Source organism: Varanus komodoensis, unplaced genomic scaffold (assembly GCF_004798865.1).
Source record: "Varanus komodoensis strain SLA01 unplaced genomic scaffold, ASM479886v1 scaffold1, whole genome shotgun sequence".
Classification (NCBI taxonomy): domain Eukaryota; kingdom Metazoa; phylum Chordata; class Lepidosauria; order Squamata; family Varanidae; genus Varanus; species Varanus komodoensis.
Genome location: NW_025335268.1, coordinates 83,274,907 through 83,282,350, shown reverse-complemented (window position 1 = coordinate 83,282,350; position 7,444 = coordinate 83,274,907).

Here is a 7,444-nt window from a genome sequence, read left to right as displayed (position 1 = left end):
TTAAAGTGCTTCACTAGAAACATCCCTGGGGATGTTCACTTGTATGTATAGTAGGGGATGCTACATACAATCGTAATTGGAATGCACACAACCTGCTCTTTCTAGTTTCTTCTCAGGCAAAAGAAAAGGAAGCTTATGGCAGATGAGCTTAAGATAAAGGAAGCAGATATGCTTTGAACATAAGAAGCTGGCAAGGTGCTAGGTGGATTTTGGAGGGAAAATCTGGTGAACTTGCTTTAAGGATCTCAAGAAAGTTGAGTCTTTGCAACACTGCAAGACAACTCAGCAAGCCATCTTGCTGTGGCAGCAGCAACATTAAGTCACATAGCAAGGTCAGATTTAAAAACACCACACACTCAAATAGCATTTGATTAGTTCAATCACAGCAATGGGAAAAGTAAATATGCATGCACAGCCCAGACACAAAGTGATTTCTATCTAGGAGTGACCATCACCAGGCTGTTTACTAATTTTAAGCTCACAAGAGCCATAACCCAGTCTAATGCAATCAACACATGATTTCAGCCTAGTTCTTGTAACACATGAAGGACAGTGAGGCTACTGGGTCCAACACCCTACCCAATGCAGGACTCCAAGTTAAAGCACCTCTATTAAATGGCTGTCCAGATGCTTCTTGAACGCCTCCAGTGTGGGACAGGGCATGACTTTCTTGGTAATTGGTTCCATCTCTAACAATCAGGAAGCTTTTTCTGATATTCAGCCAGAATCCGGCTTCTTGTGTATTGTACCCATTATTCTATGCACTGTACTCTGGGATGATTAAGAAGAGTCCCTGGTCTTCCTCTCTCTGACAGCTTTTCAAGTACAGGATATGTTATGATATCTTTTCTCCATCTTTTCTTCACCAGTCTAAGCATATCCAGTGTTTTCTAGACTCTTTTCATACAGCTTTGCTTCCAGTCCCTTGATGTCTGTCTTGCCCCCTCCTAGACCTTTTCCAGCTTTTCTGCATTTTTCTTAAACTGTGGTGCCCAGAACTGGACAGTCTACTCCAGAGAGGCCTAGCCAGTGCTGATTAGAGGGGAACTAGTATTTCACATGATTTGGAAGTGATGCTTCTATTAATGCAGTCCAAAATATAATTTTCCCTTTTTTGCAGCTGCATCACATTGTTGACTCATATTCAGCCTGTGATCTACAACAATTCTAAGATCCTTCTCACTTGCAGTATTGTTGAGTCAAGTACATATTTGGTTTCTTGTTAGGTGTAGGATCTGGCATCTGTCCCTGTTGTTTTTATCTGTGTTTCAACCTATCAAGATCAATTTGTATTTTGTCTCTGTCTTCTAGGGTATTAGCTATTCCATCCAATTTTGTGCCATCTGCAAGTCTGATACACATTCTCAACACCTCCTCATCCAATTCATTAACAACAACATTGAAGACATTCAGTACTGGGCTGAGTACTGAACCCTGCAGCACCCCCTTGTTTCCTCTTCCCAGTTACCGAAGGTCGTATTGAAGAGCACTCTGGGTCTGATTCTGTAGCCAGCTGTGGATCCACCTGATACTAGTTCCATCTTGCCCACTTTTGACTGGTTTGCTAATCAAGATATCATGGGGCACTTTGTCAAAAGCTTTGCTAAAGTCAAGATATATTATGTCCACAGCATTCCTACAGTCTTCTAGGGCAGTAACCCAGTCAAAAAATATGATCAGGTTAGTTTGGCAGGAGTTGTTCTTGACAATTCCATGTTAGCTTTTTGTAATGAGTGCATTATTTTCAAGGTGTTGCAGACTGGCTGTTTCATGCTCCAGAATTTTTCCAGCAATGTCAGACTGACTGGTCTATATTTCTCAGGGGCCCCCTTCCCTTTATGAAGGTAGGGACAGCTTTAGCCTTTCTCCGGTTGTCTGACAGTTTCCCCATACTTGGTGAGTTCTCAAAGATAATATGCAGTGGTTCTGAGAGTTCTTCTGTCAGTTCCTGTATTATTTTAGGATGCAGTTCATTGAGCCCTGGAGATTTGAACTTGTTCAATCTACTGAGGTGTTCCTTGACCATTTGTCTACCAATCTCAAGCTGCAATCCTGCCCCTTCAGCTTGTACTTCACCATTCCCAGGGAGGTTGTAGACCCTCTTCTGGGAGAAGGCTGAGCCGAAATGGTGTAACTGCAGTATGGGGATCAGTGACTTGTTCTGCTTCAAAACTTGACACCAGAATGTGTTCATGCTAAAACCTCCACAAAAATGGATGGAAAACATGAAGGATGACAACACCATGGAAAGGACCTGCACACTTGTATGAATGAAGAATCATAACATCACAATAGATGCCTTGGAAGCCCTTAGTCTTAAGCTCTTATGTAACCAGGCAGCAGGGTGTGGTGGTTAGAATGTCAGACTAGGGACCAGGGAGATCCAGGTTCTACTTCTCACTTGACCTTAACTCTTGCTGGATGACTTTCAGCCAGGCATTCTCTCTTAGCCTAACATACCTCACAAGGTGGTTGTTCTGATAAAAATGGAGCTACGTAAGCCCCTGGGTTCCTCACAAGAGTTTGCTTTTTGGTCACTCATAAGTTATCTTTCTGCTAATTAGGACCTAAGCCAGTTTAACTTAATTTAAAAAATTAAAATTATCAAGCAAATTCAAGACTAAACAAAATCAAAACAATGAAAAGAGTCAGCAGATAAATGAACTTGCTTCTATTTCTGGTCTGAATATTTAAACAAGCCACAGCACAATATTACACATGTTCACGCAGAACTAAGTCCCACTGAGTTCAGGATGGGTTTATGTCTAATTGCAGCTTAAGAGAAGTATTGTCATACTAGAACCACTTATGATATTTTAAATGCAAGGATAGTTTTGTTTTGAATTAAAACCTACTCAGGTACAGCCATTGGCTGGCTTCTTATGGCATGACAGGAATGGTATCTGCAGTTCCCCTTTTCTTAATCTCGGTGTTCCTGAAATGATCAGGCTCATGGAGGGAACGTTTCTCCCTCCTGCCACCTCCTTCTCTCTTGGTTCTCCAGGTGGTATCCCAGGAGACACTGGGGAGGAATGAGGCCTCTCCTTTTGACAGCCACAGTCACAAGCCTGATTCAGTTCCCCACAGAGGTCAGACAGTCTCTGTTGTGCAAGTAGGACTCATGTCCTGAGGCACAGAAGAGACGTTGACAAAGCTGAACAGGCACCCTTGTCTCCAGTTAGGCAGTACTGCAGAAAGGAGCTGTGCCAACCAGCAGATTCACCCTCTGCTGCCCTGCTTGCTCCTTACCATGCTTGGGTGGGGGCGGGGGGGGGAGTCTGTTGGGTGATTGTGCCTGGATGGGGCCTATGTAGCTCAGCTGATTCCCCTGCTGCCCTCATTCTCATGCCTGCTTGCCAGAGGAGCAACTCTAACCCACCTCTCCCACTTCATAGCCACTCACAGGAAAGACACTCAGGTTTATTGGGCATCAAAAGGGCATCAGTTTGGGGACACCTCCCTGGCAAGCAGAAATGAGAAAGGCAGGTGGGTCAGCACTGCCTTTCCCTCATGGCTGCAGCTTGCAAAAGGCATCTGGCTTGGTCTTGGATTGGGCTCCCACCTCTCTTGCAAGCAGCAGAGAGAAAGGGCGATGAGTGGGACAATCAGCCAAGTGGCATTGTCCATAACTGGGCAGCACCACCTGATTCTTGCCGCTCTTGGTCATGCATGTGAGGGCTTCCTTCATGCACCAGCAGGCCAATCAGCTGGAGGGAGCAGCTCCTTTCCATTACACCTCCCCACTGAGCACAGGTTCTGCTCCAAAGAAGATCTTGAAGGCAGAAGGCAGGTAAAAAAGCAGGGATGCCTCTGACAACCATGCAAAAATGGTGGTGGCACTTGCCGGCTAGCTGCTTGACATGTGTGGCAATGGGATTCCCTTGCCAAACCATTCTCTGGATGGATCGCTTTCCACTTTCAGATGACTCAATAAACCACCAGGGCACAGACAAGCCATAGGACAGACTATTGTTTCTGTTTGTGGTTTCGGAAGACCAAACAGACTGCTATAAAATACCACAAAGACAGGACAGACCAGCTTTAAAGAAAAAGAAAACCATTGTGGTTCGTGACAAATAAAACCATACAGAACTAGCACATTGGGGCCGTATATTCAAAGAATACTTACAGTTTATTCAGACCATCAGGCATGTAAGGTATCCAGAAAATGGCTGACTACAAAGAATGTGAGATACAAAGGGGGTTTTATACTGTTGTAGTCAGGTACCTAGTGTTGGAGAAAGGATGGGAAGATCACATATACCCAAAAAGCTCATCATGTGAAAATGACCAAGAAAATAATAGAGAGGAGTTAGGTAAATGCACTGGCAATTTGTACAATGAGGAAAAATTGTCTCCATTCATACAGATTCTGATATTTCTATAGGCTCAGTGCAGAAGCATAAAGAAAACAAGTGGCAATAGTTTTTTTCTTACAATGAAGCTTCAGGCAGAGGAAACGCAACAACAACATTGAAATCCTTGCTTAACAAGTTGCCAATCAGGATTAGTAGATGTATCTCTTAGTTTTAGCATCAACAAGCTGTGCCTACCACTTGCAAATGGGGATTGCTGGAGCATGCCAGCTTATCTGATTGAGAAGAACATCAGGCATGAAGTCATGTTAGATTTGCAGGAACGTGGCTGCCTTAGATTGTAGACTTGCTGGGAAAATGATGGCACTTTAAATTAGTTTAATCCTGACACTTGTCATGCTGTGCAATTCTCCCAAACCCACTGCTCTTTGAAAAGGAGCGTTTGGTTCCAGATCCACCTATAAATAGGAAGGGTGAACTTGAACTATCCATTTGCTCAGGATCCCGTCTGACAAGAGTCTGAAGGTTGCCCTGTGCCACATGGTCTGTTATATACCCAAATGCCACAGTAGCCGTTCTAAACTTTTATCCTTTGATCAGCAGCTGTGGGCAGAGTGGCATTTCTGGACCCCCCCCCCCATTTTTTTTTTGGAAGTGGGGTTGGAGAAGAAAGATATAGCTGAATAATTCTGTTTATGGGCCTTCTTTGTCATATGTGATGAGTCATTGTTGTTCTGAATGTACATGGACAATCTGGGGGTGAGTGAATTCCTTGACCAAGGTCTTCCATTCAATCCTTTGATAAAGTGTTTGTGTTGGCCAAAATGCAAGAAACTCCAGTATCATCACTTAAACACTGCTGAGTTGTCAGCTTGCAAGCAAATTCTGATAGGTCTTAAAAATGCAAAGATGCATTTTTAAATTATTTCTGCATTATTGTATTATAATGCATTATTGTAATTATTTGTTTTTTAAAAACATGCAAAATATATTGAATATCATAGTAAGGTACCTCTGGTAAAGGATAAAGTGATTTTGACTTTAAAAGTCTTCATTCAGATGGTGCAATATATTGCAAACTGTGCTGCAGCAAAGTTTGGCCAAACAGATTTCAGTTTGTTAACCCACCACCTGCCTGAAAATTGTAATAGCACTTTCCTTCGCTATTTTTGAAGCATGTCTGAAGCTTGGATTCTCATTTTTACTCAACCTGCTTTTTCACTCTTAGAGTACAGGAAAATGTTTGCAACGTGCTGGCTTCGCCTTCTGTGAGATTTTGCTTATTAAGGGCACAGGGCTATGCATGACAGACAGAAAAGGCTCTCCAATTATCAGCATTCACTAGCCAGTCAGCTGGGCAATGATGGGAAATGTAGGGTTTCTTTCTGTCTAAACACGCATGGGATTGTGCCTAACCTTTCTTCTCTTAGCAAAGTTCATGGGCTGAGTACAAATTCTTCCCTACCCCAAACAACAGCAGAGCTTCAAAGCAGATGGCTTCTGGACCATCACTGTCACTGAGGCATGGGCAGCCTCCATGGCCAGTGCTGACCCTATCTGGACAGAGATACCCTGCTGACTGCTATTCATGCTCTGGTAACATGCCAGGTGCTACAATTCACTGTATTGCCCTGAATCTTTGAGTGGCTGCCAGGCTATAAACGTGGACTGGGTGGTGTAGTTTTGTGACATAAGCACTTCACTAGCTGTACAGGTTTCTAGTCCATTCCTAGAATAGGCTTCATTCTACTACTCCTGGTGTTGGTTTTTAAAACTCTCTACAGCATGGGGTTAGAGTACATCAAGACATGTCTCTTCCCACATGCACCCTGCTGGTGGACCTTTAAGTGATTCCAGAGCATCTCCTCCAGGAGTCCCCCCAAATGAAGTTAGGCAGGTGGCGACAAGAGAGAGGGATCTCTGCTCAGAAGAGGGCTTGCTTACCTGGTGCCTCCGTTACCTTTTATGTCCCTTCTCTACAGCATTTAGGATTTAACCACTGTTTCTGTATGTTGTACATGGCATTTCTTCCAATGCTTCTGGTTGTTATTTTCTCTCTCCCTCCCTCCCTCCCTCCCTCCCTCCCTCCCTCTCTCTCTCTCTCTCTCTCTCTCTCTCCCCCCTCTGTAATTCCCCCATAGTTCTTTCATTGACTAGATTAAAACATATAAATAAATGCATGCAGGAAACACATGCATCTCTCCTCGTGCCTCATACACAGAAAACAGTTTGTGTTGAGGGTGGGCTGACAGAAAACGATGGAATAGCAAATCCCAGTAAAATACATGGCTGGATGCAATCCAAAACAAAAGCACTTCAGGTTCCACTTCTTTCTTTTCCTAGCAAAATATTAATCTGCATGTTCTCCCTAAAGGAGCATTTAAAAGATTGAATATTTTAATCGGCATGTGGAAAGTTGGTTGGCTTATCATTTCAGGAAGTAGTACTGCCCTTACCCATAAAGCAGAGTGAGGCAGCCACCTCAGGCAGCAAATACAGGGAGCTAAGGAGGAAGTGATGAGGTGCTGATAGACAGATTTGTCTCTGCTGCACAGCTAGCTCTGCACTTCTTCAGCAAGCTCACTTTACCCAAGTGCAATACATCCCACTGTCCTACTGCCAATCTTAAAGTACAATTCAACTCCAGACTGGCTAGCTTGGTAGCGTGTGCATCCTCTTGCCTTCATCAAGCCCCAAATCTTTCCTTAGGATTATACTTGCACTAGCTCCCAGTTGCAGGACGTGAATAACTTCTTCTCTCTACCACTCACTTCCGGGGTATTCCCCCGGTGGATCATGGAGAAAGGGGTTTGATCCTGAAACAAAGGCCTCCTGGATGACAAGAAACCAGAGTGCTTTGGACAAGGAAAAAGAAGTGTAGACAGAGGGAGAAGAGTGTCATTCAGAAACGTCTGTGAGAAGGAGAGGATAGTAGCTTTTGTCTTCCTCCATGGAGCAAACACAATAAACAACAGAGACTCTGCAGACAGAGAGAGAATGACAGACTTCAGGCTTCCCGCCACATCAAACCAATGTCTTTCATGAGGACCTCCTCCTACTATTTGAGTGATCTAGTGAGAGAGGTCTTCATTTGAGGAGTTGAAAAACATGATTAAAGTGTGTGTGTG